Here is a 17,520-nt window from a genome sequence, read left to right on the forward strand (position 1 = left end):
TATCACGGACAGAGGAATGTACAAATATGATTACAGAACTACCGTGCACCCACCGGACCCCAGATGCCCCAGCCCACTCCCCAGTGATGCCTTCCTGCCCCCTTCCCCTGCAGGTCCCAGATACAGCCTGGGCATGGCTCACATGGGATGGAATACCTGTGTCCCTGCCGGAGCCTGGGGAGGATAAACACTATCCCCACCAGAATCAGGACATACAGATGCTTCACAACTAGGAAAAAACCTTGATTGAATTTCTGGGTTTTCTGAATGCTCGCTTTCCCCTCTCTCTGCACATTCTGACATAGAAATCAATGATGTAATCTGGGATAACTGCAATCAGAAGATATTATTGCATCTTCTCTGTCACCTTCAATTTATTGAAGAAACTTCTACTTTAAAATATCAAGTCAAAATTTACTAGAATGTCAGTTACAGAGTGTTTTCTATTTAATTTTCTTATCAGTTCATTATGCTGTGGAGAGCCTTTCATTCTGTGATGAATTCTTTAGGTGGAAGGATACAAACAACATTTTTAGTGACAGACAGACTAAAGTAGCAAAGAGCTTTCAGACACACAAAAAGAATGTAGGACAACATACACCATAGAAATTATGTCTGACTTTTAAAAGTACAGTTTTTCTTCAGCTTCCATAGCAGCGAGTTTTGATGAAAAATATGCCAGACTTCCTGCCGTTTCTTAGGTGTCACGTGTTTGCCACTTTCGAGCTTGCACTTTCAAAAACTCATTAAGGAAAGCCATAATATACAAATGAAGGCAATACTTAATGCTGCCACTACAGTTTTTGTCTTCTGCCTTTGTCTTTTGTCATCAGACAAAAAAGTGTACTGTGTGCTTTTGTGTTTTCCCCCCTTCATTCCCAGCAGACAGGGAGCTGAAGCACCCAGAGCTGTGTTGCTTCCCGTCAGTGCATTACATCCTAGCTGGAAACAAGACCCCTATTCGCAATTCCAAGAAAAGTTCTCTCCAGAATCAGCTGATAGAGTTGCAGCCTAGTGACAAGTCATACCAAATTCAATCCCACAGCTCAGGAAACATTCCATATTGTTACAGCAGTTGTTGACTTTCTAAAGATCAGTGCAGAATTTGTTTATTTCAATTTTCAATTACAATAATGTGCAACTTGACACAGAACCTGGCTTACCAGATGAGTATAGCTCAATAGCTGTCACTTGCCGTTTTCCATTCTTAAACCTTTCAATGTAGGCAGTGGTGCTTGGCATTCTTCAGTTTTTCCCTCCTTTCTGCTCCGTCTTTCCAAAACAGCTGAAATCTAAAATAGCAAGCCTTCTAAAGCAACAAAGAAGCTGAACTTATTTATCATTGTTTTTAAACTTCAGACTTCTACGTATTGTTATTTTTACCTTATTTATTGCCAAGGTACTTCTAAAAACAATAATTAGGTCTGTCATTGTCAACCATTAACTGCTTTAAGCAGAGAACTAAAAAAAACATTGGATGTGGGGAAGCACATTACTCAGTAATAGTTACTTTAGAAGAAGATTAACAAATTAAGTAAAATTGGGTTCTTATTCTAAAATAAGAAAAATGTTTCAGTGTAAAAGGAACCCACAGCATTTTTGTCCTCTGACAGTAAAAATATATAGCGCTTGCTTTGCAGGTATTGTACACAGCCAACTAAGATTTCATTTGTTACTCCACTGCTGAATTAACTGCCAGAAAAAAACGAAGTTATAACTAACCAAATAGGTTAAACTTATGTTTTCTATGAAGTCATTTGAAGTAAGCAGACAAAATATTCACCCTTTAGCCAGAACAGAAATTTCTGTTGCAGCCACTGTAATGAATGAATTTTAATCAGCTTTCTTCTGAAGGAAAGACTGCAACATTCAATGTGAAGAATGCACATCAAAATGCAACCTCTCCTTTCAACATATAATGAACTGATACGGAGACTAAATATTTAGGAAAAAAAACCCGAAAAGCTAACAAATACAAATAACTTCTTGGAAAAAAAAGCCATTTGCTTACAAACACATTCTATTTTAACCTTAACATTATGTGACAGACTATTCTTACTTTAATTGGGCTTAACGAGTTCTGGTAACCACTTCAAAAATAACATTTGAGCTAGTATCAAAGAACTAATTAGGACCTATTCTATAATGTAGGCTTTGAAGCATGTGCTGACATCCAACCTCCCTCCTCCCCCTCCCCAGGAAACATACTGAAGCATTATGTTGAACCTATTAATGCTAAAAATACTAACAAATGGCAGTAAGACAACTCAATAGGTGGCTTATTTTATGTCTCTGTAGCATTAATTGTATGTACAAAATCAAGTGACTTAAACATTCTGGAAAATTACTCAGTCCTTAGATCACGCATCTGCTTTAAAGGACTGCCGTGGCTGAAGAAACCATTCCACCTGAACTTTATAATTTTGCTATCTTTTTAATACACAACAGCAAAATGTAATTTTGTTTGTGGGACTTATTTTTTGATTATGGAAAAAGAATAAGAAAATATAAAACAACGGCTCATAACACAAGGAATGCATACATCTGTGAACAGGACAAACCAGTCCTGACAACAAAGAAGCTGTTTTGTAAGCAACATAAAATGAACAAAGCTGTAAAAAGCCACACACTGTCAGACTACGGCTATGACTGCAAATGTACAATCTTATTTTATCCTGTGATCGGAGACTGTGTCTCCCCTTGGGACCAGTGTCTATTGCATGCACAATACATGGGTAGATACTTGCCACGGGAAGGTATTTGAAAGAGGATTCAGGTTTCTTAATACGCTGTCAAGAAGCAGCTAATTAGTCACCATGAATTAAACACAATTTAAAATTAATGTAAGTCATTTTGACACTCCAATACCTACAGCTTAGCTGTAGAAAGCAGTGCTGATTTTTCTTTCTCAAAAATGAGTGTATTGAAAATGGATTCAAGTTTTTTTGAAACCTGACATCTAAGCCTGTAATTGATACCTTTATATTTCTTTTCTATTTTATGTCACAGATGTTTTTCTATTTTTCCTTTTTACCCACACTGGGCATGTAAGGTGTTATCTTTTGTGTTCCTGTTCAACTGTGTGTTTGATATGATTACAATCAAGACCAACCTTGCTGTCAGTAACTTCAGTTGCCATTTTTCTAATCTGGATGCTGTTATGGAAAACCAATTTATAGAATCATAGAATCATAGGGTTGGAAGGGACCTCTGGAGATCATCTAGTCCAACCACCCTGCCAGAGCAGGGTCACCCAGAGCAGGTTGCACAGGAACGCGTCCAGGCGGGTTTTGAATGTCTCCAGAGCTGGAGACTCCACCACCTCTCTGGGCAGCCTGTTCCAGGGCTCTGCCACCCTCAAAGGAAAGAAGTTCCTCCTCATGTTTAGGTGGAACTTCCTATGCTCAAGTTTGTGTCCGTTACCTCTTGTCCTGTTGCCGGGCACCACTGCAAAGAGCCTGGCCCCATCCTCCTGACATCCACCCTTTAAGTATTTATAAGTGTTGATAAGGTCCCCCCTCAGCCGCCTTTTTTCCAGACTGAAGAGACCCAAATCCCTCAGCCTTTCTTCATAAGAGAGGTGTCCCAGTCCCCTAATCATCTTGGTAGCCCTTTGCTGCACCCTCTCCAGCAGTTCCCTGTCCTTCTTGAACCGGGGAGCCCAGAACTGGACACAGTACTCCAGGTGCGGCCTCACCAAGGCAGAGTAGAGGGGGAGGATGACCTCCCTCGACCTGCCGGCCACACTCTTCTTGATGCACCCCAGGATGCCGTTGGCCTTCTTGGCCACAAGGGCACATTGCTGGCTCATGGTCATCCTGTTGTCCACCAGGACTCCCAGGTCTCTTTCCACCGAGCTGCTCTCCAGCCGGTCAGCCCCCAACCTGTACTGGTGCATGGGGTTATTCCTCCCAAGGTGCAGCACCCTACACTTGCCCTTGTTGAATTTCATAAGGTTCCTCTCCGCCCTAGCCTCCAGCCTGTCCCGGTCTCTCTGTATGGCGACACAGTCTTGCAGTGTGTCAGCCAACCCCCCCAGCTTTGTGTCATCAGCAAACTTCCTGAGGGTGCACTCTATCCCCTCATCCAGGTCATTGATGAATATATTGAAGAGGACTGGACCCAGTACTGACCCCTGGGGAACACCACTCGTCACTGACCTCCAACTAGACTCTGTGCCCCTAATCACGACCCTCTGAATTCTGCCTTTCAACCAGTTATCTATCCACCTTCCTGTCCATTCATCTAACCCACTCTTCCTAAGCTTCCCTATGAGGATGCTGTGGGAGACCGTGTTGAATGCCTTGCTTAAGTCAAGGTAGACCACACCTACCACCCTCCCCTCATCTATCCATCCAGTCATGCCATCATAGAAGGCTATCAGATTTCCCCTTGGTGAACCCATGTTGAGTACTTCTGATAGCTTTCTTTTCCTCCACATGCCTTGAGATGACGCCCAGAACGAGCTGTTCCATCATCTTTCCAGGGATGGAGGTGAGGCTGACCGGCCTGTAGTTCCCCTGCTCCTCCTTCTTGCCTTTTTTTGAAGACTGGAGTGACATTGGCTTTCCTCCAGTCCTCAGGCACCTCACCTGTTCTCCAGGACCTTTCAAAGATGACAGAGAGCGGCCCAGCAATGACTTCCGCCAGCTCCCTCAGCACTCTTGGGTGCATCCCATTGGGCCCCATGGACTTATGAATATCTAATTGACCTAACTGATCCCTCACTCAGTCTTCCTCAACCCAGGGGAAGTCCTCCTCTTTCCCTGTTACTTTCTCCGAAGCCTGGGACTCCTGAGGGCTGGGTCAAGCAGTAAAGACCGAAGCAAAGAAGGCATTCAGTAACTCCGCCTTCTCCGCATCCTCTGTCACCATGGCTCCTGTCTCATTCAACAATGGGCCCACAACTTCTCTGGTCTTCCTTTTGCTTCCAATATACTTGTAGAAGCCCTTCCTGTTGCGCTTGACATCCCTTGCCAGGTTTAATTCCAAGGTTGCCTTGTCTTTCCTCATTTCATCCCTGCACACTCTGGCAGCATTCTTGTAATCCTCCCAAGGGGTCAGTCCCTTCTTCCACTTACTGTAAACTTCCTTCTTCCTCTTGAGCTTTTTCAGAAGCTCCCTGCTCAACCATGCAGGTCTCCTGGGCCCCTTGGCCGATTTCTTGCTCTTAGGGATGCACCGATCCTGGGCTTGGAGGAAGTGGTCTTTGAATACCAACCAGCTCTCTTGAGCCCCTTTGCCTTCCAGAGCCCTAGCACACGGGATCCCTCCAAGCAGTTTCTTGGAGACGTCAAAGTTAGTCCTCCTGAAATCCAAGGTTGTAATTTTACTTGTTGTTTTGTGCGTAGTACCCATGATCCTGAACTCTTATCATTTCATGATCACTACAACCTAGGGTGCCCCTGTTGCATGAAAAGGGGCGTTTGGCAGAAAATAAACCCCCTTGCGTTCTAACACTCCTCACCGAGGTGGGAGGCTAGGTGCGGCTAGGTTTAAATTCTGAGTGATGCCCAATTCAGCACTATCAGTCCAATCGCGTTTAATATGTATTGAACTATTACGATTTGGGTACACTAATAGTGGACTGCACCTTCAGTCTAGTCGTGCTCATGAACTAGCACGGCCACTCTCGAGTCTGGTCGCCTTCAGTGAGAAACCAAAACGACTAGCTACTTAAAAAAGTGCAGTTTATTTAAACAACAGATATATAGGTTCTTAGGATTGCCAGTGATAAATACACCGTCTGCAAAGCACGTGCAAATGAAAGTATTGTTACATATACAAAACGCGCGACAAAGTTATAAAGATACAGCCTGGCCATAAATGTAGAAAAGAGAGTCTCCAGAGAAATTTCTAAGTTTCCCAAGAAAGCATTCGGTATAATCGAAGTCTTACCCAAAGGCGTCCCTATGGGGGGGAAGAAAAGCTCAGCCCGTCGACTGATCCCAGAAGTCAGTGATGTAATTCTTTGCGATGGTGACTTCCCTGGGTATCCCCCCCTCTCTCGGGCTATTTTTATACTATTTGTTATCTTCAAGGTGGAGTTTGAGTGACTTTAGTCATACGTACTTTTATCATGATTGGTGTTAATTTTTCTCGCTTCACAATTAAAGGTATAGATTACGAAAAATTCAGGGCGCAGACTCAAGAAGGAGTGGTCGCACCTTGGAGGCGGGTAGCCTTCGGGATGGAGGTGTGTTTTGGTATTATAATGACATTATAATGAGAAAAGTTCACACAAAGGACAGCATTTCATCAAAATTTGACAAAATGTTGGCTCCGAGTATCAAGCAGGCAGCTAATTGGCAGTTTATCTGTTTCATGGTATCATCCCATTCCCGTATTCGCTATACATCATAAGGTAAAGCCGCGGAATAATTGCATCCTGTCCCGTACCTCATGTAGCTTATCAGGGAACCACAGATGTATTCTTCATGCCAGCTGCGTCTATTTTCTACCTCAGAAGCCTCTTGATTTTATACTTTTCCTTAATGTGTGAACAATGCGTTACTTTGTATTTTTAGCCAATTTAGTATTTATTCCACAGCCCCCTACCTTAATGTCCACTAGTCCCTTTGTGTTTGTCAGTACCAGGTCCAGGAGTGCTCCTCTCCTTGTTGGCTCCTGCACCACCTGTGTCAAAAAGTTATCATCAGCGCACTGGAGGAGCCTCCTGGACTGTGCATGCCTGGCTGTGTGGTCTTCCCAGCAGATACCAGGGTGACTGAAGTCCCCCATGAGAACCAAGGCCTGCAATTGTGAGGCTACCTTCAGCTGTCTGTGGAAAGCCTCATCAGCTTCCCCATCCTGATCAGGTGGCCTGTAATAAACACCCACAACAGTGTCCCTCATATTTACCTGCCCTTTAATCCTTACCCATAAGCTCTCAACCCTCTCTTCATCCACCCCAAGTGGGAGCTTGATGCATTCCAGTTGCTCTCTCACATAGAGTGCACCTCCACCACCACGCCTCGCTGGTCTGTCTTTCCTGAAAAGGACACAGCCATCCGTGACAGCATTCCAGTCACGTGAGCTGTCCCACCACGTCTCAGTAACTGCAATGAGATCGTGGCCCTGTGACCGCACACAGATCTCCAGCTCTTCCTGCTTATTCCCCATGCTGCGTGCATTGGTGTATAAGCATTTCAGAGAGGGAGTCGTGTGTGTAGTTTTGACCCTTGAGACGTGGTAGGCCTTCTGGCTCTCAGAAATACTGGCACACTGGCCCACGAGTGCTGAGCAACTGCGCCCTGGCACCTCACCAGCAAGCCCAGTACCATCCCCACCCCCCTTCAAGTCTAGTTTAAAGCCCTGTCAATGAGCCCTGATAACTCTTGTCCTAGAACCCTTTTCCCCCTGCAAGACAAGGTATTCCCGCCTGTTACCAGCAGGCCAGGCGTTCTGTAGATCAGGCCATGGTCAAAGAACCCAAAGTCCTGCCGGCAGCACCGGGCTCGAAGCCAGGCATGGATCTGCTGGCTCCTCCTATTTACCCCCTCATCATTCCCCGCAACTGGGGGGATAGACGAGAACACAACTTGCGCTCCCAATCCCTTGACCCAGGGTCTTGAAATCTTTCTTCATTGCCCTTGGACTTCTTTTTGCTACCTCGTCGCTGCCTACCTGAAAGATCAAAAGCGGGTAACAGCCTGAGGGCCGTACCAGGGAAGGAAACATCCTCTTCATGTCCTTGACCCGGGCCCCAGGGAGGCAGCAGACCTCCCTATGTACCGGGTCCAGCCTGCACATTGGGCCTTACGCTCCCTTCAGTAGGGGGTCACCTATGACAGGGACCCGCCTTTTCTTCTCTACCGCAGAGGTTTTGATGCAGGGGGAGGTCTGACTAGACCTCGCTGACACCTCCAAGGTAGGAGAACTGTCATGCTCGTCATCATTCGGGTTCCTCTGCAGAGCACGGTGCCTGTTACACAATGGCACCCGGGAAGATGGGGTAGTTGCCGGGCAGTCCCAAGTGCGGCGCCTGTTGTGCCGGGCAGGAACTTCCTGCCATTGCCCCCTGTCCTCCAGGTCACCACCTTCAGCTGAGGTGAGAGGATAGGGAGTTCTCTGTTGCAGGGGTTCTGTCTGCCTGCTGGGCTTCTGTCGTGGGATGCGGGATTCTACTCCAAGTATCTCTCTCTCTCTCGCATTCCCTGATGCTCCTCAACCTGCTTACCTCCTCCCTGAGCTCCACCACTAATCGGAGGAGCTCCTCTACCTGGGCACATCTCCCACAGGCGTGCCCATCACTGCCATCCGACACCGGCGTGAGAGCCGGGCACACCCTGCAGCCTGATGTCTGTGTGGCAGCATGTTCCCACGGGAGCTTCGTCTGAGAGGCTGCATCAGACCTGGCGGTTGTGGAGCTCATGGAAGCCACGGTTTTCCTGCGAGTAGTTACCATCGCTACCCGGCCGGGTTGGCGGTCTTTCAGCGCTCTCCCGCGCGAACTGCTGTGACTGGACCGGTGTGTCACACGCTGTTTGGCCACCCTCTTCTCCATCCCAGGAAGTACACCCTTGTCCTGGTGCTCCCGGGTGGTTCTGCGGGTGATGCCCAGGCAACACCCACTCACCGCTTGTTTGCTCAGTGCCCAGCGACCAGGTCACTGTGCTCCCGAAGGGCTTCTTTTATGACAGGGGAGAGTGGTCCCACCCCCTCCTCGTTCACAGCTGCCACCGGGGGTGATGGCTCTGCCCTCGGCTCCCCAGCTGCCTCCGCCCCCCGGAGGTGCTGGGTACTGGCCCGGGCTGGCCGCTTTTCCTGGTTTTGAAAAGCCTCGAAAACTTTTGCCGCGATTCCCTTCCCCAGTGTGGACTTACCTGCACTGGAGCTGGTCTCCTCGGCGAGATTTATTCTTACTTCTCCTCGAGATTTATTCTTACTTCCAAAAAAAGGAGAAAGTTTGAGCTGTTCAATTGCCTATGTATGCATATAAAAGAGAAGGCAATTTTATGAATGGACCGCGTAGGGCTTCGTTCTGTGAGCAGTGGTTTAGGAACAAGTACTTTTCATGATTTATTATTTTTTTTTTAAAATTGATTTCTACACCTTTCTCCTTCAAATCTCTACTTATATAAGGATAAGGAAAATGCATACCCAAGCATGTCACAGAATTGATAAGGATCTTTCAGGAAATTTACAGACCAGGAGCTGCCTATCGGTTATTAGTGTAAATGCCCTAAAACATGCTTCAGAATTCTGTGGTATGCTTATCAGCTATGCTGACATCAAGAGGTAACAAATGCAATATGATACTGATGTATAAAACTGTTTGCACCACCTGTGCCCAAAATATGCAGACATTCTAAAGGCAAAACTTTGTCATGGGAGGATTTAGAAGCTTTTGACACAAAGGGAACAGAAAGCAAATGGCACGTCAGTACTGGGGGCTCTCAAATAAAACTATATCTACTTCCTGCTGCAGCAAAGTTTGACTTTGCTGAACTGCAAATATGAGTTAGACTCCACTAACAGTCAGTGAAGAGCCTATTATTCTTTCTAGGAAGCCATTAATGAAGTCTCAATTAACCTGATATAGAGGAATTTTCCTTCACATAATGGATAAAATTCAAAAGTAGCCCTTTACAGCCGCAACATTATGGAAATTTCTCACTTCTCGTAAACAACTGGGAACAGCTAATGACTGCCACTGCAGTCACTGGGTCAAACCAGTTCTCTCACAACTTTGCCAAAGGGGTACTTCAGGTCAGGGACAGTGTGCAACTATCGCTTTCACTAGCCTTGTTAGTCTGTCATTATGCCAGACAGAATTACTAGGGTGCAGGTGTTGCCGTAAGGCAGAGAAAAGTTTTACTTGAACCACCATCCCATTCTCCTGCTCAGTGCTCTCAATTCCCATGTCCCCAGGGCAATGCAACAGGTACAGTCAGTCTCCCCAAGCCTATTTGCCAAATGCAGTGAGCTGAACAGAAACTGTGACACTGTGTGCTTTATTTAGCTGCAAATTTAGAGCATGCCTATTTTCTTTTACCAGCTCCAAATGGGAAACTATTAGAATTAAGAGCGGGCAAGTGTCAAATTGGAGGGGGCAGAGCGAGAGAGGCAGGGGAACTCACAAACTTCCAAACACTGTCAAAAGTTGGATCAAAATTATTTCTCAAGCTAACATTCACTTTTCACTGTTATTCACATCTTCTTTTCCATCTATCTTGATCTTGCTCTTTAATAGTCAAAGTTAAAAATTCACTTTCTTGAAATTTCTTGGAGTTTTTTGATCACTTCCCAAAGCACGTGTTGGCATGTAATATGGCTTTGTGAGTCAGCAGAGTTGTGGTATCAATCCAGTGGTTTATGGAAGAGAGAAGTACACAACTCAGTTCTCATGCATAAAGAAGATAAGGCAACCCAGTGCCAATCTTTACAGATCAGACAACCTGCATACTAATGTATGTTTAATTACTCAGTATGAAAGCAATTGGAGAAAACTGGATATCATGCTAAGCTAGGCAGCTGCTAAAAATGGGTTATATTCCTCTCCCCTTTGTTCATCCAGAAGTCCACAGGTTTTTTAAACATCAAGTAAGAAACAATGCTCCTCCTGGCTAGGAAAAACTTACGCATGCACAAGACAATGTCCATACTTATCTCATTCTCTCCTTCAAATCAACTATGGAATACTGGAATTACCGGTTTATTCCAACCAAAGATGATAATCTTACTCATGACAGAATTTTAAGCATGCTGCTCTGCTGAAGTGAAATAGTGATATTTCCTTGACTTCAGGATGAAGATGTCAGGGCCCTTGTGCAATGTCCTTTATGGATTTAACAATTTCTTTAGGCAATCTGTATTTTAAAATTTTAAGTACTCAGTCTAGGAACAACAAAAGTGCCATGGAAGAAATACTTCTGTGATCATTCCACAAATAGCACAAAGAGAAGATTTTTATTTTTTTTTTTTTTAGCCAAGTTTGTTAAACTATAATAGAATTGTTTCTTAACAAAACTAAAAATAAGAATATCTTAAACTGTTCTTGGACAGGTTTATACTGAAAACCAGTGAATCAAGTGGTTATAAATTATAGACATGTTTATAATGAACAGCTTGATCTGAGCTACTTACGGCTCAAGCTATTTTACAGAATTACATTTCAAAATTCAGTTAACCTTTAAACTTAAAACAAGTTTGGTAATGCTTTAGAAATTTGTTTCACACTGACATGGCAGAAGAGACAAACATCATTTGAACAACAAAATACTTTAAAATTTTCAAAGGCTGAGACTTTTGGTCTGATATTACTTTTCCCTTGCATTCTCACTGATATTTCTTATTTTGTAGTGAACGACACAGGATAAGGACATTCAAATGAGAAATTTCTCTGAATGTGTAACAGCACACAAAAGCTGTAGGAAGTTATTTTGTTCTGTTTCTCATTTGAAGATGTAATACTACAATTTCACAGAAGGCAAAAGGTTTGGAACAGAGCATCCTCTCCTTACAGTTTCATTTCACCCTGATAAACAACCTATAATTTATACCATGTTGTCCTATTAAATTAGGACATGATTCCCCTGAGGTACATGCAATCAACTTCACACTGCTAAATGTTAGTGGCACTGTTTCTTTTGAAGACCACACAGAACAAAAAAGCCCAACGAAGGATTCTAAATGGCAAGAACCATTTACACAAAATAATTTTTTGCTCAATATTTTTAGAAAAATTGTGTTTTACTCCAACAGAATATCAGTGAAGAAAGGTAATGAGTACCCTGGTTATTCCAGTTAATATTGTGTTGTAGAACTCTTTAGATCATTCGGTCTGTCTGGTTTCACAGTACCAAGACATTATTTAAGTCCATTCTTTCCCCAAATGAGAAGGGAGAAGTCTCTTTGCTTTTGGTCTCAGGTCAAACTTAAGGGCAAGTATTATTACCATGTGTTATAATTAAAGCTATTGAAAACCACATGTCCCAATATGAGATGGGCACACAAATATATTTTTTTAATAAAAATACATACTGATTGTAGTGAGGTTGAAGACCACTGTAACTATGTCTTCCTTCCCCAGGTAAGTAACTTTATTCATGTATACACGTACACACGTATTCCACTGCAGTGACTGCATTGTTTTCGTAAAAAAAGTTCATATCTCCATCTTTAGCAGTGTTTTTTAGATGCTCAGGTGTATCAACAGTAACTGTAATTGTACTTTCATAACTATTGATGCCAAAAAGGGAATAACACTGTCATATCTGAAACTAGTCACAGTTTTGTGTAGCTCAGACTGCTGTTTAATGTGGAACCTTCTTACCGTTTATTTAAGTGCCAGCTACAGCTATAAAGTTTCATTAGCACTACAAAATTTTTTAGAGCAAGCTTTTAAAAACCCCTCTTATTCAGAGGGTGTGGCAACATGTCAGCAATAAGCATTTTTGAAGATAATACCTGTTAAGGCGTGTAAGAGGATCATACAATCAATCCGCTGTAGACTACAAGCCATACAGGGTGACAGCATCAGTAAAACTGGAACAGCCCAATAAGAAGACATATCATATATCGTTAGGGAACAGAAAGGTTTTCGTGAGCTAACAGTAAGAAAATCCCTGTAGTCAACTTGTGTTGAAATATCAGACTGAAGAGGTCAGCCAATAGCCAAAAAAAAATAAATAATCCCAGACTGATCAAAAAAAAAAAAAAATCAGCTTTCAGCTTAGAGAAGGTATTATTCTCTATACTCTGCAAAGTCATTTCTGTTGTGTTCTCTTCATGTGCTTGTGCTTTTTAAACCTTTAGTATCTTGGTTTCCTGACTCTAGAGTTCCTTTAGTTCAATAATAAATTATAATACATAATAAAACAAAGCAAAGACAAACTGAAATTAAGGTTCTGACAAAGTAGTAAAGAAAGAAATATTTTTTTTTTAAATAAAAACCTAGGTAGGTAAACCTGCTTAAGCACACATTACAGAATAGCATTTCTGTTACTTCCATTACAACCAAAATCAGGAAATCTGAGCAACGGATTGTCCAGAAGCAGACAAAAGTCATATAGTTTAATACATACTTGGTACGTATCTGTTTTATGTATTTGTTATATATTGTGCATTTACTGGTATGAAAACAGAGCTGTTTTTTTAAACACATACAAAACCCCTGGTTCTATAACCCAATTTTCCAACAGTTAATTTGTCAGTTAAAACTGCTTTACTTTTTAATGTGCAAAAATAAGACATTCTTATTAATGAGCAGTAGGTTAAGTGAGCTTCGTGATTCTAGTCTATTTTCCAACAATTATTTCTTCTTTAACACAAATACACCACACATATATAGGGATACCATAAGAGCACACCTATACTCAAGCCCTGGATCCACATTCTACTTGCAAAACAGCTTTTTAGATTAACTAGTTTTGCCTTCCCCCTCATCACCTGTCTGTTACCACCCCTCCGTCGGAAGTCCTCACTCTCCTACCCATCCTCAGTTGTTCATTTAAGACAGGTAATGCAAGCATACTGAGAAACTAAACCCCAAAATAGCAAAGTTTTAGTTTATGCAGGTGGCTTGAGTCAATTTGGTTGATTTTGTCTGGAACAGAGTAGGGAGAATTCATGCAACTTACCCTGAAAAAGACGTCGAAACAGTCTTCAGCTTATGAGAAGCAATGAGCAACTGCAGATAGAAATGAGAAGACATTACGATCTGTCTATAGCCTCAATCTCAGCAGACAATAAAAGTCTAAGTATACTTAGTGACTGAAGATCAATACTGGTTTCCACAGCTTAGCTTCATTTTACTGTGGACCTGCCATTTACCATCTAAGTTATAGAAATGCTTGTGATTTTATCTCTGCATGTAGAATAATAATTTGACAATGGTGACTGTCTTTATTTAGTAATTCTTAATGTGGTGACCCTAGTTGCCAGAAGTCCTGCAGACCAACAATGAAGCCCATTTACTTTCCAAAAACCCTACAGTCTGCTGCACGTATGATCTCTTATGTGAGCAAATAAATTATCTTAGTCCTTGTGAGCATAATATTCACACTCCAATAAGGCTAGAAATCCATACCAAGATAAAAATAGTCTGGCTTGTTATCATCCTGTGCAACGTGTCGGTAAGAAAAGATGCAGCTGTGGTAAGCCAGTAACCCCCTCCTATTATGCAATAGGGGAATACAGATGCATCAAGGCTTAAATGACTTAAGTTCCCTGGATTTTCTTTCTTTAGAAATTTTACTGTAAAATTATTTCCTGTTCGATAAACTTAAGTGGGGACTCTTATCTGTGCATTTCTACAGCTATTCTGAACCAGAATCAATACAGACTACGCATTTAGTCTTTCATGGAAAGGAAGCTCTAATCAGATCTTTTCTTAAGGGTTTCATTCTGATACTGTATTACAATCATATATTTCACTTTAAAAAAAATAGAATAAAAAGCAGCAGCAGGCTATGTGATAAACTATTAACAGGAAATTGAGCACAGTTTTATTCCCTTAGAACTGCCCAGAGTGATTTTTTTTTTTTTAAAAAAGTAAGGTCAACACTAAACACAATGAAAATTACACACTGAAACTTGACTGAAATTGATGAGGCACAATTACTTTTCCAGATTAAAATAGAAAAAAAATATAAATTAAGGTTCTGAATAAGGCCAAAATAAGAGTGACAAGCTATGAGCATCCTCTTTGAAAGCACCTCTTCCCACATAGCTCATCACTACCATAGCAAGCCGATAAAGAGAGGCCATGGCTTTGGGCAGAACTGGGTCCCTCAATTTTAATGTCAGCAATATATCCTCAGACTAATGGAAATTATTTTTATTTTGATGTAACATCCAAGTTTTATGTACTGAGAATGTCAGCAATCTTAGCAATAAGCTCACTGAAATCTTGAAACCATTATGTTTGCCAGGTTTTCTACCAATAAAATTAATCTTACAAACTCTCAAAAATAAAAACAATCTCTCAAAATTGCTGAGAAACTGCTGAAGAAAAAAAATTATTACTTTGATGGGGATGCTCTGATGATATAGCAGGATAAATAAATATAGCCCAGCACCTCTCACAGTTTAGACCCACTCTTAAAAAAGTAAGAATACAGTAAACATCAGAAGGATCGAAACAGGCTTAGTGGTTTAGGAGACACATCCCTGCCTCAGTACAGGAGGTCTATGAACCATTTATACACAACCTAATCTATCAGTTTATAGAGCACTGCGCAAATTCTCTCCCCTAGAGTGTGGATCACAAGTTGATAGGACATATTTGCAATATATAAGCAAAATTTATTTTATGTGCTAAAAGCAATGATCAGTTTCAATATATCAATATATTTCCGTATTTTCAAACAAAACACCATTTTAACTGACATTACACAGTTTTTATTGGGGAAAAAGTTACTTGATACATATTTTTTTGAGGTACAAAAATAACTCCTTAGGCTGTGATTTAGAAAGAAATTCTAAATGTGGCAGTTTCCATCTCAATTACAGTCAGAGCTAGCAGGTGTGCTTGAGGGTTGAAGGAACCCTTCATATATCTCAAAAACACCCAAGAGCTCTGAAAACACAGCTGACACTAGCTTGCATGGACTGGGGTCTGAAGCATTCTGGCAGCGCAAAGGGGCATATCCAGAGGATATTACAGGGCAGGCAAAGCGATTTCTTGGGAAAAGCACATGTCTGAAAACAGACTGCAGAAAGGAAGTTCCACTGTGTCCTTCCCTCATCCAGTGTGCATAACACCTCCCGCCACTATTGCCACATTTCATATTATACTCCCCCACCCTGAAGTTGTTCATAGATGCAATCCGGGTGTGTGTATCTACATTACCCATCTGGTTTGTACAGAAGGCAGCTGGAGTTCAGCTGAAACAGGATGAAGCTGAGACTGTTGCAGCTGCTTAGTTTACAGAAAGAAAAACAACCAACCCACATTCTGCGAGTTTATGCCTATGACCACCAGTCCAAAGAACTATAAAAGAGGGAGCAAGATGTTGTTTCACCGCTGGAAAGATTGCTCACTAACTTCTGATCAAATTCGTCCTTCCAACAGGTTGAGATGTAATGAACAAAATGAATGTGCCTTAGCGTTTAGATAGTAGGCTGAATTTGAAAAGCTAGCAGTTGGAGGATGGGGGAGGAAGACGAGGAGGAGGAGAAGAATAAAAAACATATTTTCACTTTAACACTGAAAGTCACTACAGGAAAATAATTATGGAATCCAGTAACCTTATTAAAAGCATTTTTGTTAAAATGACTTCACTCTGAGTCAGACTTCTAAGATACATTTATATGTAAAGCTATATTATGCAATATCTTTATTTTTAAACAGAACCACTGTGACAAACAATTTCCAAGTGTCAAAGTCTTTATTTAGTTATCAACACATGCATTATATTCCACATTTTTTTTCACTCAACACTACACAATGGTAACCTGACAGAACATAGTAGCTCACTTTCTTCTTACTCAATGCAAGTCTTACAAAATGTAGTACAAAAACTAGCCAATAAAAACAACCAATAAAAGAAATTACTGCATAGAAGTAAAGATCCACAACTTTCACTGGCTACTAACACTGAAGAAAAATGAGAGTAATGGTTTGTTTGTAAGATTACAGTGAATTGTTTCCAAATTCAGTTTTATCTGCCAGAGAGAAAAAGTCTTTCAAGGTGAGTCTTTGTCGTGTGAAGCAACTGTGGAGCTGAATTCTCTGGCTTCCAGCAAGATAGCTAGAACTATAGACAAGAAGACATCACAGAATGCAGTCCAGCAACAGAAAGCCTGTGGATTTCCAAAATGCCATTGTAAATGCTTATGATCCACTTACATAATTTCTCTATTAACTGGTAACTAGCATGCAAAGCTCTTGCATAGATAATATGAACAGTAGGGAGCTTCACCCATAAGAAACATGAGAAATATTTCAGCCTGAATATATGCAAATGGAAATTATTATTTAATTCAATATTTCACTGAAAGTCTGAAAAGGCAGGTTACCATATTTTGAAATCCCTGTGTGCAACTTCTTACTCAACTCTTTTATTTTCAGTTTTATGACCAAGAACCTAAATTATGGAAAGGAATAGAATCTAATGACATATTGAGCTTAGACATGTTGTAAAGATGTCTATGACTTGGCAGCATACAATTAGAACTTCAAAAATAAAACAGTACAAAAGCACACATGCTGTATGCATTTTAATTTTCTATTTTATGCCACTGTGGCTATGTTTTGTGGTCTCAACTGAAGAGTTAATTACAGCTCTTCCCTTACTCAACAACTGCCACCAAAGAGAGCTGCAAAAGAATTCATCAGCATTCAAAAGGTATGGGGAGAAGGTAAGAAGGTCTTCAGAATTGGGGAATTTCTGTAAGTAGGGGAGATGGGAATAATAGCTCTTAAGCAACGAGTTTAACTCTCCCTTCCATATGAGGGCATGGAGCCCTGGTTTTTGTTGAGCTTCTACAAGAGTCATGGAGCAAGGTGCCCTGCACTGCAGCAAGTATCTCCATGAATGACTAATATTGTCAACTTTATATGATGTTCACAAT

The 17,520-nt window shown here is 41.7% G+C and overlaps 1 long non-coding RNA gene across 14 annotated transcripts in view; it reads right to left on the reverse strand.

The window, feature by feature from the left end:
* Window positions 1–17,520, reverse strand: part of LOC141739259 (uncharacterized) — a 55,656-nt gene that overhangs the window by 36,241 nt on the left and 1,895 nt on the right. For 4 of the 14 annotated variants that reach the window (XR_012585642.1, XR_012585646.1, XR_012585641.1 and 1 more), the window contains exons 2-6: window positions 13,584–13,633; window positions 12,412–12,489; window positions 8,826–8,925; window positions 6,559–6,636; window positions 5,082–5,308 (exon numbers count right to left, since the gene is read on the reverse strand). This is a non-coding gene — a long non-coding RNA (uncharacterized LOC141739259). Of the gene's footprint in view, window positions 1–1,163; window positions 1,293–5,081; window positions 5,309–6,558; window positions 6,637–6,879; window positions 6,992–8,825; window positions 8,926–12,411; window positions 12,490–13,583; window positions 13,634–17,520 lie in introns of all 14 variants that reach the window. The other 10 variants (XR_012585648.1, XR_012585643.1, XR_012585645.1 and 7 more) reach the window with 6 other exon arrangements.

The sequence above is a fragment of the Larus michahellis genome, chromosome 2, assembly GCF_964199755.1.
Source record: "Larus michahellis chromosome 2, bLarMic1.1, whole genome shotgun sequence".
Lineage (NCBI taxonomy): Eukaryota > Metazoa > Chordata > Aves > Charadriiformes > Laridae > Larus > Larus michahellis.